General features: G+C 37.0%; 1 pseudogene; it reads left to right on the forward strand.

Moving 5' to 3' along the window:
* The first annotated feature begins 257 nt into the window (after window positions 1-257).
* LOC118838304 lies at window positions 258-862 on the forward strand (annotated as a pseudogene).
* The last annotated feature ends 15,043 nt before the right edge of the window (window positions 863-15,905 follow it).

A 15,905-nucleotide genomic window follows, 5' to 3' on the forward strand; every position in this document is an offset into this window, starting at 1 on the left:
AGACTTCCAGCCTGGGAGAGCCAGACTACCCCTCTCCCTCACTTTGCTCTGTGAGCTACAGTGTAACCCCAGGGGAAACTCAGAAAAACTTCATTTGGCCTTGGCCTTGGCACACACCAGCCAGCTCCAACCTAGCACCAGGCAAGTAGCTAGTGGCCTTTGGTGCTGCTACTGGCTGGAGTGAGGGAAGCTCAGTGCTACTGAAACAGAAGCTGCCTCCCCAGAATTTCCAGGCTGCTAGAGATTAAGCTACAACAATGTGGTTCATCTTTGAGTGGATCTATAGGCTTCAGCAGGGTCCTGCAGTTTTTAAGACTCTACAGGAAATCTGGAAAACTTGTGTTCTTGGGTTTGGACAATGGAGGCAAAACAACCCATTTACATATGCTCAGAGGTGACAAGTTAGGATATGTTCCAACACTACATACTTCTAAAATTCTAACAATTACATAAATGATTGTTACAACCATTGATTTTGGTGGACTTGAGCAAGCAGGCTGGGTTTGGGGAAAACAAACAAACAAACAAACAAGCAAAAAACTATTTACCATCTATTAATGAGATTGTCTTTCTGGTGAACTGTGCAGATTATCCTCACCTCATGGAAACCAAAGTTGAACTCAATGCACTAATGACAGATGAAACAATGTCCAATGGGTCAATCATTATTTGGGGCAATAAAATTGACAGATCAGATGTTATCAATGAAGAAAGACTTCATGAGATATCCATACTTTATGGAGAGACCACAGTAAAGGAAATATGCCTCTGAGAGTTCTGAATGCCAGTGTTCGGGTGTAGCATGCTCAAGAGGCAGGGCTAACGCAAGGGCTTCCCCTGGCTCTGTCAGTACATTTACTAATGTTGAGGCAATGAAAGTAAATGCTTTTAACTTCTCTGAACTGGAAAAAAGACTAGTCAATGAATCATTCTTTGATGGTAATCATTCCTATCATTTATGACTGAAAAGACTGATACATAAGCAATATTTTGAAATGCATTGAATTATTATTAACATAATCAAAGCAAAAATGTATGCATATAGAACAGAACTTAGAGTCAAAATCCAGTCTCTGACACTGTAATCTTCTATGTAAAGAGAAATGGAGGCCTGCTAGCTTTTAGTGTAAAGAGAACATGGAGACTTGCTCCATATTTCATATCTACTTTATTGAAGTTTAAGAAATGTACCAATCTGATGCCTCATCATGACATAAAGACAACCCTGGGATCTTTAAGTTCTGTACTAACAAGATGGTGGAGATTGCATGGAAAAGCATTGAGGACAGTATCAGTAACAGAATGTTTGTTCCTTCTAAGGCACAGCCTTGCTCAGCATGAAGCTAAGCATAATTTGCAGGCTGTCCAATTGGTGACCACCTCATTAGACATAGCAACCCATCAAACAAATCAGAGCTGTGAGTAGGCAGTTTGGAACCTGGGGCCCAAATCCAAATTGTAACTAGGGCAAGGACTATAAAAGGCCTCATACTTAGGGAAGGAGTGGAAACCACTCTGTGCTGGAGAGTCAGAAACTCCAATTTACTACAAGACCATTGTTAGGGAGATTCCCCACAGTAACCCGCTTCCAGCTGGAGAAAGAAGCTTATTAGGTAGCTTCCAAATGTCTCCAATTTAAACCAATCTTTGCAGATGGAAACTTGGAATCCAAGCAATCTGATTACTTAGAGGTAGAGGCTGAATGGTGACTTTTACAACTAACAGATCCTTTAGAGAAGGGACAAAAGTAGGACTTGAAGTTAATTATCTTCCCAGCTCTGTCCTTCAAAGTATCATGTTAGGTCTGACATATATATTAGGCACCATCTAGGTTCTATACATAGAGGCTACAAACCCCCCCATGGGGTCAGGATATATTTCAGGGGGTCTGATAACTTGGATGGGAAATCAAATAATATTTTTGTTTTAAAACAATTGACTTCCTTAGAAATCTTATGTATTTTATTTTATGCATTTAAAAGCTTTATTATGAAAGGAAGTTCCTAGTCTTCACTAGACTCTACCAAAGGTCCATAACACAAAAATGGTTAAGGGCCTTTAATTTAGTCCTTGATTTTTTGTGAAAGGACACTGAGGCATCTGAGGAGGGAAGTGACTTGTGTAAGTTGACAGAGAAAGGTCCATTCACTTGTTACCATAATGAGGCAAAGATGATACGAATGTGAATGGAGACATAACATATATGCTCTCAGACTAATATAGCTGGAGAAGACCACACAGTTCATTTTGTTCAATCTCTTCACTTTACTAAAGAGGAAACAGAGGCCCAGAGTTAGTGGTTGAGCAGGGACTTGAACTTAGTCCTTTTACCACCCAGGCTAGTACTGTCTCAGCCACATTATCTAAACAAGTTAACCCTGATATGGATGAGGGCAATGATGCTTTTAGAGCAGTCATCCGTATTCTCAAGACTCAACCATGAAGGAAGTAGAGGAGCAGGAAGGAGCCCCTTGTTTTTTCCACCCCAAACCTTGTACACTGGACCCTTGGGCAATATCAGATGGATTGGAAGATCAGATTTACAGGCAATTGTGGAACACTGTGTCAAGTACAGGAATTTTCCTTTAAAGTCCTGGCTCCTTCCTTTGCCCCAGTTCTCTTGAAGCATTGCCAATCCTTACTTCCATGGCAGATAATCTTAAGCATTTTTGGGGAACTCCTAGTCCTGGAAGAACAGTTCTGGGATCCCTGAAAAAGAACTTTTCTATTTTCAGTGTGCTATTTTTACATAAAATAAAGATGGGACCCAGTATTCTTTATCTAAATCCAATATTCTTTATATTGTATCATCTAGTCTCTAACTCATTTCCCGTTCATCATTGTATTATAGCCAAAATCCTCCTTTAGGAAGTCAAATTGTAAGTTGATGAACCTAAGACCGTTGTGCTCCAAATTGAGGAAGGAAAAGGTTTCTGGGATGAGGAGGAAATGTCACCAGGAAAGTCTGGATCGAGTTGTGTCTCATCCCTTTACTTTCGCTGTCGCTTCTAAAGGACTTAGCTTCACAATAAAGATGATGAACAGGAGAAAGTGAGAGCTTTACATCATACCTCTGCCCTTGCCCTGCCTCTAGCCCATCATTGGATCCCACTTCATTCCCAGGTCATGCTCCTGACTTCTTTCCAGACCTATCCAATTACCTATTCAAACTCCTTCAAATCCTACTCCTTTCTGTCTAACATTCTTGTGAAAAACAAAATTAAATTCCCCCTCCAGTCCTTTGCAGTTCCCCTTTTAATTTTAGTAATGACAATGACAGACTAGTAAAAAATAGAACAGAGGGTACTAAAAAGCAAACTTTTTTTAGACTGTCATAAGAATTAAATTAATTAATTATATATGCCAAGTGAAGGTAAATGACCATATAGGATACTACTGTGTTATAAGAATGATGAGTTCATTGATTTTCAGAAAAACATGGACAAACTTGCATGAAATAGTGAGGAAAAATGAACAGAGCTAAGAGAACTTTGTATACAATAACAATAATATTATTTTAAGAACACTAAGTCATTTTGATTAATATAAATACTCAAATTAACTACAAAGACATATATATGCATTGAGAGAAAGAATTGATAAATAGGAGTATGTATAGAACAATTTTACACATGTATGCATATTCGTGTTTAATGGTAGCCATCTCTAGGGCAGGGGGGAAGGAAAAAAGGGGAAAAAATTTTCATGATAACTTTATTATATATTTTAAAGAAATAACAATTTGTACATAATAGATTTTCAGTTTCCCGTGCAATCATCTTTTTATTATGATTATGAAAATGCTTGTTTTATTCCATAAATTAGAAATAAATTAAATAGAAAATTTTAAAAAGAATTAATTTAGAAGTGGTTACTCTAAATAAATGGTCCCTAAATTTTTTTTGATTGTGCACCTTCACCAATAATTTTGGGTGCAATGCTCTTCATGTGTATATATGTATGTACACATAACATATAGGTATGTATTTACTGCTTTATAAATTATATACATATTCTGAAAATCATATGCATGCACTTATAATTCTGTACATTGTAAAACTTATACAAAAATATAAATTAAAAGAATGACATAAAGATGATAGCCAATAGGAAGCCACTGGAGTTAATGAATGATTAAGTGGCATGGTCAGACCCGCCATTTAGGAAAAATCAGTTTGGAAGCTCCATAAAAATCTTGAGGCAGGGAGACCAATTGAACATTTTTATTGCAATAGTCTTAGGAAGTGGTGATGAGGGTCCAAACTCAGATGGTGGCCATGCAAGTAAAAAGAATGGGACAACTGTGAGATGTTTTAGAGACAGAAACAATATGATTCTGCACCTGACTTCATACATTGGGTGAGAGGAAGTAAGGAATCAGGGTTCCACATCACTGTTACTCTATATACAAAGGAGTAGGTTGGGCATGGGGGAAAGTAATTAGTTAAGTTTCGGACCTACATATTTTGAGACACTTCTGGGACATCAATTTTTAAACATCTCATAAGTAGTTAGTGATGTTCAACAGAAATATTAAAGTTGAATTTATACAACTGTGTGTGAACTGCATATAAATGGTAATTAAATCAATGGAAGCTAGTGAAGTTACCAAGTGAAAGTATCTACAAAAGAGTACCTGGGACAGAGAGCCTTGGGGAATAATCGGTCACGGGGTGACATGGAGGATGATACAGCCAAGAAGGCTAGGAGCAGTTAGAAAGGTAGAGGAAACATTAGAGAGCAATATCATGATATCTCAGACAGGAATGAATACCTACTGAGGGGGTGAGTGTAGTCAACAGTATAAAATATTTCTTTGAGGTTAAGAAACATGGGGCTTGAGAAAGGGCTATCAGATTTCACAATTAAAAATTATAAGTGATTTTGAAAAGAACGATTTCAGTGGAATGAGGAGTCAAGGATAATGAATAGGTTAGAAACCTAGGAGACAGAAAGAATGGTGGTACCCTCCATATAAATAGGCATGCTAGAAGTAGAAGTGGATTTTGGAGGGAAAGATAATGTAATTGGAACCCGTCTGGGCCACCTCATCCTTTTCTCCTTATTCATTCCCATTAAAAAAATAAGAGTTTGTATGCTGTCTCAGGAACTTGGATTTTATTAGATAATAACCCTGCTGAGGTTACCTCTCCTGGGGCAGCCAGACTGGAAGCCTGGAGAATGGGGAAGCACATAAAGTGCAGAGCACTTGTTTTGAAGAAAAGCCTTAGCTATGGGTGGAGATGAGTTGCAATCCATATTCGGACCCTCTGTTTGGTTGCTCATGTATCCCTTTGTGTCAATTCATAACCTCCTCTAGTTTCACCCTCTCCCAATTATTTTTAAGATGCTTCTCTAAATGATATTAAAAATAGAATATTATCAATCTTGAGGTAAAACAATTTTGATGGTATTTAAGGATATTTTAATGACATTTGAATAAGGTGAAGATATCAATATTGTGAGTAAAAAAATCTTTGAACTTATAATTAATTTTAAAAAAAGTAGTGAGGGAATATCCACAACTACTTTCCTACCTATATAAAATGTTTATGAGGGGGGCAGACCAAAGATGGCAGCTTGAAAACAGGGAGTCACTTAAGGTGTCCCCCAAATCCCTCCAAACACTTGTAAAAATGACTCTAAACAAATTCTAGAGCTACAGAATCCATGAAATAACAGAGGAAAATGAGTCTCCAGCCCAAGAGGGCCTGGATGGTCTCTGGGAAGGTTCTGTTGGAGCACAACCCAGCATGGGCCATGCCAGGACAGACCAGGACTGGAATAGACCAGTCAGAGCAGGGCTCAGGGCACCGAATCACTGAGCTGTGGCAGTTACCAGACTTCTCAACCAGCAAACGCCAAAGATAACATAGCAGGTCAGTGGGAAAACTACTGGATCTGGGTGAAAGAAGTGCAAGGTACTGTCCCAGCCCTGGGGCCAGTGGGTAGCAGAAACAGGAAGCTCTGGTGGCTGCTACCAGAGCTCCAGTAGCAGCTGCTTCCTGAGTCCCTGGCCCACATGCTGGGAGGAATCAAATGGTGGATCTGAGTGGGAGTGCAGGGAGTGCTTTGCTGGCATAGAAGCAGGGCTTTCTTGCTATGCCCTGCTTGGATCTGGATCATGGTCCTGGTTGGTCATTCTTGGGGGAGAAAGAACACTGGTGTGGCAGAGCTTGTGGTGACTGTGGAGAGCGAGTGTGCTTGGTAGTTACATAGCAGAAAGGAGTACTTGCACTCACAGACCAGAGCACAATCCAGGAGAGGAGCGTCATACCTCCTCAGAATAAAAGTAGCTATGAAAACAACAGGGCAAAACCCCTGAAGCTTGGTACAAAGCACTCTCTAATCCACAAGCAGCTATACCCTGACAAAAAGCTCAAAAGCCAAGTAATTGGCTGAGAAAATGAGCAAGCAGTGTAAAAGGACTCAGACTATAGAATCTTTGTCAGTGACAAAGAAGATCTAAACACTCAGGCAGAAGAAGTCAACAAAGTCAAAGAACCTACATCAAAAGACTCCAAGAAAAATACAAATTGGTCTCAGGTCATGGAAGAGCTCAAAAAGAATTTGGAAAATCAAGTAAGAGGAGTAGAGGACAAATTGGGAAGAGAAATGAGAGTGATGAAAAAAAAATCATGAAAAAACAAGTCAATGACTTGCTAAAGGAGACCCAAAACATACTGAAGAAAATAACACCTTAAAAATAGACTAACCCAAATGGCAAAAGAGTTCCAAAAAGCCGGTAAGAAGAATGCTTTAAAAGGCAGAATCAGCCAAATGGATAAGGATGTCCAAAAGACCACAGAAGAAAATACTGCCTTAGGAATTAGAATGAAGCAAGTGGAAGCTAGTGAGTTTATGAGAAATCAAGATATTAAAAAACAGGACCAGAAGAATGAAAAAATGGAAGACAATGTAAAATATCTCATTGGAAAAACCACTGACCTGGAGAATAGGTCCAGGAGAGATAATTTAAGATTGTTGGACTACCTGAAAGACAATAAAAGAGAGGACTTTCAAGCATCCTTGATGAAAAGACCAGAGCTGACTAGAAAATTTGACTTTCAAACACAAGAATCAAGAGAAACATGAAAAGGTAAACAGGAAAGAGAAATCATAAGGGACTTACTAAAGTTGAACCATTTTGTTTACATTCCTACATGGAAAGATGATATTTGTAACTCATCAGAACTTTCTCAGTACTAGGGTAGTTGAAGGCCACATACATATATACACATAGACAGGGGCACAGGGTGAGTTTAATATGAAGGGACAATATCTAAAAAAATTAAATTAAGGAGTGACAGAGGAATATATTGGGAGAAGGAGAAAGGGAGAGGTAGAATGGGGTTAATTATCTCACATAAAAGTGGCAAGAAAAAGCAGTTCTGTTGGAAGTGAAGAGGGGGGAGGTGAAAGGGAATGAGTAAATCTTGCTGTCATCGAATTTGATTTAAGGAGGGTATAACATACACATTCAATTGGCTATCTTACCCAACAGGAAAGTAGGAGGGAAGGGGATAAGTGCTGGATGATAGAAGGGAGGGAATACTGGGGGAGAAGGTAGTCAAAAGCAAAGACTTTTTAAAAGGAACAGGGTGAAGGGAGAAAATTAAATAAAGGGGTACAGGATAGGATGGAGGGAAATATAGTTAGTCTTTCACAACGTGACTATTATGGAAGTGTTTCGCATAATGATATATGTGGGGACTATGTTGAATTGCTTGCCTTCTCAAAGAGGGTGGGTATGGAGGGAAGAAGGGAGAGAATTTGGAACTCAAAGTTCTAGAAACAAATGTTCAAAAAATTGTTTTTACATTCAACTGGGAAACAAGATATATAGACAATGGGGTATAGAATTTTATCTTGCCCTACAAGAAAGTAAGAGGAAAGGGGATATGTGGGAGGGTGAGTGGTGAGACAGAAGGGAGGACAGACTGGGGAAAGGGGCAGTCAGAACATATGCCATATTGGGGTGGGGAGGAGGGTAGAAATGGGGAGAAAATTTGTAACTCAAAGTCTTGTGGAAATCAGTGCTGACAACTAACGTATTAAATAATAAAATAATAAAAAATTTAAAAAAATTAAAAACGTTTGTGAGAAAAACCTAGACTTTCATTGAGGATATCTTTGACTAGGGTTTTAGTTAGGTACCAACAACTTTTCTCAGAAGATTCCACAGTAAACCGTATTTTGCCATAACACAGTGGTATGGAAGATGCTGAGTAATAAAAATCCTATCATGTTTATATTTTTTATGAAAAAAACTTTTAATTTGTGAAAAATAATTGAGCATTGAATGTTTATCACATATTTGTAGACTTATTTAATATTCTTAGTTTATATATATATATATATATATATATACATACACACACATATATACATACATATACCCATCTGTATCCATACATATATATCTCTCTCTATATTTAATTGTAGGAAAGGAAAGTTAATGAAAGGGGGCTGTAATTAACCAGTTGTTCTTTTTAAATTTTGGAATCTCATCCTTTCTTGACTATTCACCAAAATATTGGTCTTAATATTCATGGGAAGAAAAGCACTTGGTGCAATATTGAATTATTGAAAACAATAACAGTAGTTTATTTTATAAAATAATTTTCCATGCTGAATATTGAGGATTTAATTCAGAGAATATATAATTTTGATTTTTATATTGCTTTTTAGGCATTGTTTTCAATTTTTCATTGGATTCTGAATGTATTCTATTCTTTTTTCCCTTTTGTCTTATACTCATTTGTATTTGTTTGTTGTAAGTCTCCAGGAGAGCAGTATCTTTCACAGCACAAAACTGAATATGCAACAATTTACAATCTTCCCAATTTTAAAATGTCAGTTTCCAGTATTTCCAAGTATAGCTCTTTCTTCCAAGGTATAATATTTTATTTTATTAGCTTAGTAACAGTAAGTGCAAGCCGGGTGGGACTTTTTGTTGTCTTTTGTTTTGGAGTGCTTTTCAGCACTAAGGCAATCAAATGCCTTTGAGTCTTGCCTTTGTTTCAATCAAGAGTCTTTGATTGAATTGGGAGTCTTTGATGACCTGCTTATGTCACATGAAGACCTAGGTCACATGTGTTTGAGTCGCATGATTGTGACACCCTCTGACCCTGAAAAAGTGTATATATACTGTGAGGTTAGCATTTTGTTTGAGGCTCACTCACTGTAAGGGTGTCATGTGATTTGACCAGACAAGACTTTAGGTAGCCATTGGAGCCTCTGGGATTTGAAAACCCAGATGTTGGTGCTTCTCTCTCTGGTAAGTATGTATGTATGTATGTATTTCTATGGGCTGACAGTTAGAGGCTCTGCCTGCTGATTTGTATTATTTGTTCTATTAATATAATTTGTCTTTTTGCTTTCTCTGAAATTCAGGGTGCTGACTTTTTCCCCTGAACTAAGTGAATGATAAATGTATGTTTCATTAAAGTGAAATTCTAAACCCCTTTAAGTTGCTTTCCTTAGAAAAGCAGATCAAAGAACCTGTGCTAGTAGGCCTCTTGTGTGCTCATGTTATTGGTCTTACACAGCCACAGTTATGGCAAGTAGCTTTGTTGTTACAGTGACCCAATATATTCTCTGTGATTTACTGAATATTTAAACTTAAAAATGTAATGTTCCCTTTAATCATAATTTTAATTTTATTATTATTTCTTGATGAGATTATTGAAGATCTTAAAATTAGCCAGTGTTATAATTATTAAAGCATGGAACTGAATGAATTTTAGGTTCACATTAAATCTCTTTTTTTGTATGATGTGCATAACAATTTACTATATAATGCATATGTAAAAAAAAACCACTTGCACCACTCAAACCTACAGCTAATAATGCGTCTAAATCAACATATATAAAAATTATATAAATTAAGACTGTAGACAAATATATCATTAAAAAATTTTTCAAAAAAAATTGTACTCATCTACAAGATAACAAAAATAGTTTTCAAAAGCAAAAAATTGATTTTGTGAGTAAGTCCATCAATAATGTGAAATTGAGCCTGTCAGTGATCTCACTTCCTTGGGTATGGTTAAGATTTGCAACCCTATGTGGGACATATATTATTGGAGGACAGGCTTTACAGTAACATTTTATTCTACTGAAACATATACTTTTTTCAATCAATGTTAGTGTAGCTGCCATATTTGCACTCTGGCATCATAGTCCCTAATATTCTCCATGAAGACATGCCACTAAGGAAAACAGAGAGAAAACTGAATGAGATCAGTTACTTATAGAAGAGATCCATTTCAGAGATGATACAATTTTTAGGGTAATGCTGAATTCATTCTCAAAATATCTGACTGAAGGGGACTAAATGCTTGGGGGAAGGCAATATACTTTATTTTATCTTAAAAATGAATGAGATAATATCAATAACTACTGAACCACATGCCTATATTCCTATCTCTTCCAAAGCTTTTAATACTATAGCATCATAGATCTATGCAGGATCTCAGAGACCATGTAACTGAATGCTCTGATTCTAGAGATGAGGAAAGTAAGACAGATTAAGTGATTTGCACATAGACACAGAGGTCATATTTAAACCCAGTTCCTCTGACCCCACATCTAGTGCACTTCTATTGAATCACACTATTGCACTTTCCATGTGAGAATAAATATATCCATGTACTGAAGGAATTCTTGATGGAGAGAGGAAAAAGGAATGGGCAGGAATTCACAAATAACATTCTACAGCAGATCATATTTCAATCACATAACTGAAAAGCAATAAGAATACACAATCCCATTATACTTATTTTTTCTTTTTTCATATCCATGGCAATACGAGATGACCAAATGTCCCCTGAAATGATCTCTTTTTTTCTCTTTTGGACACATGATAAAATTAATATCACCACCTCCTTTATTTGTTTTTCCAAGGAGAACCTGTGAGCTATCCTTCTGCATAGCTGTCGTTGTCTTTTTTCTTCTGACTTCTTTCATAGCAAAACATTAAGAACAATAGACTCAGTTCCTATACCTCATGGTCACTGGCAAAGATCCCTTCTTTAGAATACCAAAAAGCCAAGTAAATCAGTATAGACCATCTAAAAACTGCCTGGCATCTTCTTACCTCTTTTTCAAATTCAGTCATTGTCAGTACGGAAGCAGAAGAGGTTAAAAAAGATGGAGGACCATTTTGTATTTTTTCTTCGTTTCTTGAACTACCATGGCAAAAGAACTGATTACCAAGTGGTCAGTTTACCAGTCATGAATTTCTCTCTACTCAGAATGCCCGTATAGTTTTACTGACATTTCATCAGAAACCTTTTCAGCATTATAAAGCCTGAAGAGAAACATATGTAAGAATGGAAGAATTCAGGGTCATGGGATTTTAAGATCATAGCTGTAGGCCTGGAAAGAAAATTAGACATCATTGAGTTCAACTCCATCAGTTTACAGATGATGAAATGGAGACCCAAGGTAAGTGACTTGTCAGTGGACAGAATTTAGAAAATTTAATGTGGGAGTCAAACGCTGGTCTTCTTGTTTCCAGGTCCAACACTACACCAAGCCACGAAAAGGATGCATCTGAGTAGGACTTTGTAGCATGCATAATTGTTTTTATTGTATGTGATGATGGGACATAAATTGGTAAACCATTTGCACAAATGGAAATAAGTACTTTTTATGTAAATCAATCAATAAGCATTTATTATAAGATCAAGCATTTCTATGGTCATTTCATGAAAGAAGAAACATTAGAGGCAAGGAAATAATAAAGGAGACCATATAATACATGAACTTTGCCCTTGATAGAGAGTGGAGTTGGTCACTCCTCTTTTTCTTCTATTTCCATAGAGATCTTACTTAAGTAATCCCTGGACTCCAGGATATATCCTCTCTTTCCCTATTACCTTTGGGTAGGATAATTTTTCATCCCTCGCCTTGCCCCCATTCAGGCCTCCAGGAAGAAAAGAAAATAGCTTCCCCAAGAATTGCATCTAGGGTCATGTGCTGAGATTAATCTGACAGGAGATAACTCCCCTTGGTGAGCATCAATAGAAAAAAACTGTTGGGGTTGAGGAAGTTTCTTATTTTTAAATACAAACTCCAGGGAAAAGGGAAGAAGGGAATGACCCTGATAAGTTAAATCATTAAGGTATAACTACAGTTATGGTATAGTAGAAAAGCTTGTCAGATGGGATTAATAGCAGGTCACACCAAATGAATAGACGTTTTAATGGGGTTGGCAAGGGATATGATCAGAGGAACATTTACAACATATATGCTTTTTAGAGTAGGGATTGATGGGTTTCTAGAATGGGTTTTTTTGAACGCTCCTATTGAGCTCCTGAGGAATGGTTTATAGAGACTGGCAGGGCTACAGACATAAAAAAAGCCCCCAAATACTTTATCCAAAACAGCCCTGATCTTTCCCTTAAAGAAGACCATTACAACTAATGTAAGGTTCTCTAATAACCATAACCTCCCCCTGTCACTCACCTTTAGCCTCCTTCCACGAGAAGCACATGTGTGCATATGCCTGCATACACACACACACACACACACACACACACACACACACACAAATGTACATGTATAAGTGCAGAGGTATTACACTACACAAAGGGACTAGGAAGGGCATGCTAGATGTGGTGAGTTGTTTCTCTGATGACCTTTAATGAGAGACAGATCCAGAGTACAAAGAGAAGCAATATACTGGATGTTGGTGCCCATTCACATTGGTCTGTGTTTGAAACAGTGAGAATTATTTCATACAAGTGTCTTCTGCAGTTTTACTAAGTCTGATGATGCCAAAGGGAACTAGTATTGTTTATGAAACATCCGGGAAGCTGACAGCTGACTTCTTTTTTCAGTAGTACTAAGAACAGGTAATAGGCCCTCTGTTGATAATACAAAATGGTAAGTAAGACTGTCATATGAAGTAACAAATATGTCATCATGTTGGAGGAGAGGAGGGAGAATAACGAAATGTACAGGATCTGACTATCAAGTAAGGAGATTGATTTTTAAAGCAATGGTCTATAACTTAAAAATCAAAATGAACCTCCTCCAAAGCAGCCACTTTGAAAGGCTCATTTCAACTCTCATGTCATTGCTCAAGATACTTAGAATAACTTAATATCTGTTATTGCCTCCAGACCTATGTTATGAGCCACACAAAAAGATCCTTCTCATTACATCCTGGTCACATCTTTTATTTAACTTAAACAGTAAAGATTAAAAGGAAAAAAAAGACAAACTAGAGAAGGATAGGAAGTAAGAAGAGAAGGAAAGAATAACACCAAAAAGGAAAAGGATGAATGTCTCTTTCACCTAACAATACTATTATTAGGTCTATATCCCAGAGAGATTAAAAAATGAGAGATAAAAAGGATTTATTTGTACAAAAAATATTTCCAGAAGTTTTTTTTTTGCAGTGGCAAAGAATTGGATATGGAGGGGATGTCCATCAGTTGGGAAATTGTAGAACAAGACATGATATATGATTGTGATGACATACTATTGCTCTATAAGAAATGAAGAGCAGGATGGTTTCAGAAAATACCTGGGAACACTTATATGAACTGTTGTAGAATTAATTGAGCAGAATCTAGAGAACATTGCATGCAGTAAAATTAAAATAGTAAGTATGGTGATGATCAACTGAAAGATTTAGCTTCTGTGATCAAGACAATGATCCTAGATTATTCCAAAGGATCCATGGTGAAAAATACTATCCTCAAGAGAGCTAGAACTGATGAACTGTGAGTGAACATTGAAGCCTACTTTTTAACTTTTTATTGCTTTATTTTGTTTGCATTTTCTTTTGCAACACGGCTAATATGAAAAGGTGTTTTACATGGTCTTATATGTATAATCAAAATAAAATTGCTTACTCCAATTTTTCAAATTCTAAATCTCTTTTGTTCTTCCCTGAAGAATACAGTAGAAAAAAGCCCAGAGAAACAATGTCAAACCTAGAGGAAAAGGTTTTGTCTCTGTTATTTGCTGGACTACATTCCTTGTTCTTTATGCAAATGATGTTGACTTAGAGCTCCTGTGATTTTGTGTACACTTCCTTGCATCAGGGGCAGATAGAAGCTGAGCTTAGAAGGGTGAAATTCTCTGTTTTAATGATGACCCAGAAAAGTTAAAAAGATTCATTCAGGGCACCACATTTTAGGATGGGCATTGATAGCTTGGAAGTGCTCCACAGTGGGGTGGCCAGGAGAGTGATGAGACTTGGGATCATGCCAATGAAAGAGACAAGGATGCACAGAACAAAGGAGATCAAACACTGGGAAATAATAGTTGTCTTCAAGTATCCAAAGGTCCGTTATGTGGAAAAGAAAGTGTGCTTTCTCTGCTTGATCCTAGACAAAAATTACAGAAGTAGATTTAAGATCCACTTAAGGAAAAGTTTCCTAACAATTGGAATAAGCCAAAGGTGTAATGCTGTTTCAGGTGATGGAGGGTTACTTATTACTATACATGTGTCTGCTAAAGTCATGGATATAAGATGCTAAGAACTTCCTATTGGATCGGACCAATGACCCACCTAAGTCATGTATTTATGATGATGATGATGATGGTGGTGGTGGTGGTGGTGGTGGCGGCTATTTTTTGGGTGTATGTGACAGTTGCATCAATCCCACCGTCCTCAGCACACATACACACACACACACACACACACACACACACATGCACACACACACCACACACACGCAAGTGATTGGAAAGTGTCTTAAATATTCCTAGTTTCCTTTATATTTCTTATGGCAAGAACATCTTTATTTCTCTCTTAAATTTGTCTTTCACCATTACAACTTCTCTAGAGTAACAAGTGTGATATCTTTATTATTTTATACAAGGATCTCTGCTCCTCAGTTCAGATTTAGTTGTATCTAGAACATGAGTGATAGAATTTAAAAAAATATTGGCTGCTAACTTTTTTTCTTTTCTCAATTTTCCACAGTATATATTTACCTTTTTAAATAATTTCTCTTCCAGATTCTAAATTATTTTTATTTAAAATAAGCATGATGCCCGTATTGGAATAGAATGCTGAGAAGTATCTTCTAAGTTGTCAAATGGTTGGCCCTAGGATATCCTATACTAGCAAAGACTCTGTTAGACTTGGTGATGGAATGGATAGACTCCTGCCCTGTGATATGCCATAGGTGAAGATTTATGTTTTCCATCAATCATTATAACCCAAACACTAAATTCTATACAATTTTAAGCTTATTCCCTGGTTAAAACTTCTTGTCTGCAAATGGTATTGATAAGCATGATTATTTTGATCCCTTTGTCAACAGTGATAATGTTCTTGAACAGATAAACATATGCCATAGCTACAACTGCCCTGTGTCTTGGTGTATGAGAGACAGTGCAGCACAGAGGATAAAAGACTGGCTTAGAATCAGGAAGAACTGGCATCAAATTCCAATGGAAGCATTTTTTAGCTTTGTGACCCTGGGAAAGTCATTTGACTTTCATGTACCTTCAACAACTTTCTAACATAAATGTACTAAATCCTGAGAATATTTAACAATTTGTACTGGTGGAGGGAATCACAACACTAGGAATTCCAAAGAAGACAAATCCCAGATTCTTTGCAAATTCACATATATAATTAATGTTAACAATTTTATTTGATTAAGAGTAAATTGGGATAATTTACTCACTGAATTGTTCTACTTTAAATTACTATTTCTTTTTTTTGCAGGGGGGGAAGGCAATTCTGGTTAAGTGACTTGCCCAAGATCACACAGCTACTAAGTGTATCAAGTGTCTGAGGCCGGATTTGAACTCAGGTCCTCCTGACTCCAAGGCCGGTGCTCTACTCACTGCACCACCTAGTTGCCCCAAATTACTATTTCTTAATAGCTATCTATTTACATATCATAAAGAACATACTCAAATATCAG

Source organism: Trichosurus vulpecula, chromosome 1 (assembly GCF_011100635.1).
Source record: "Trichosurus vulpecula isolate mTriVul1 chromosome 1, mTriVul1.pri, whole genome shotgun sequence".
NCBI classification, from domain to species: domain Eukaryota; kingdom Metazoa; phylum Chordata; class Mammalia; order Diprotodontia; family Phalangeridae; genus Trichosurus; species Trichosurus vulpecula.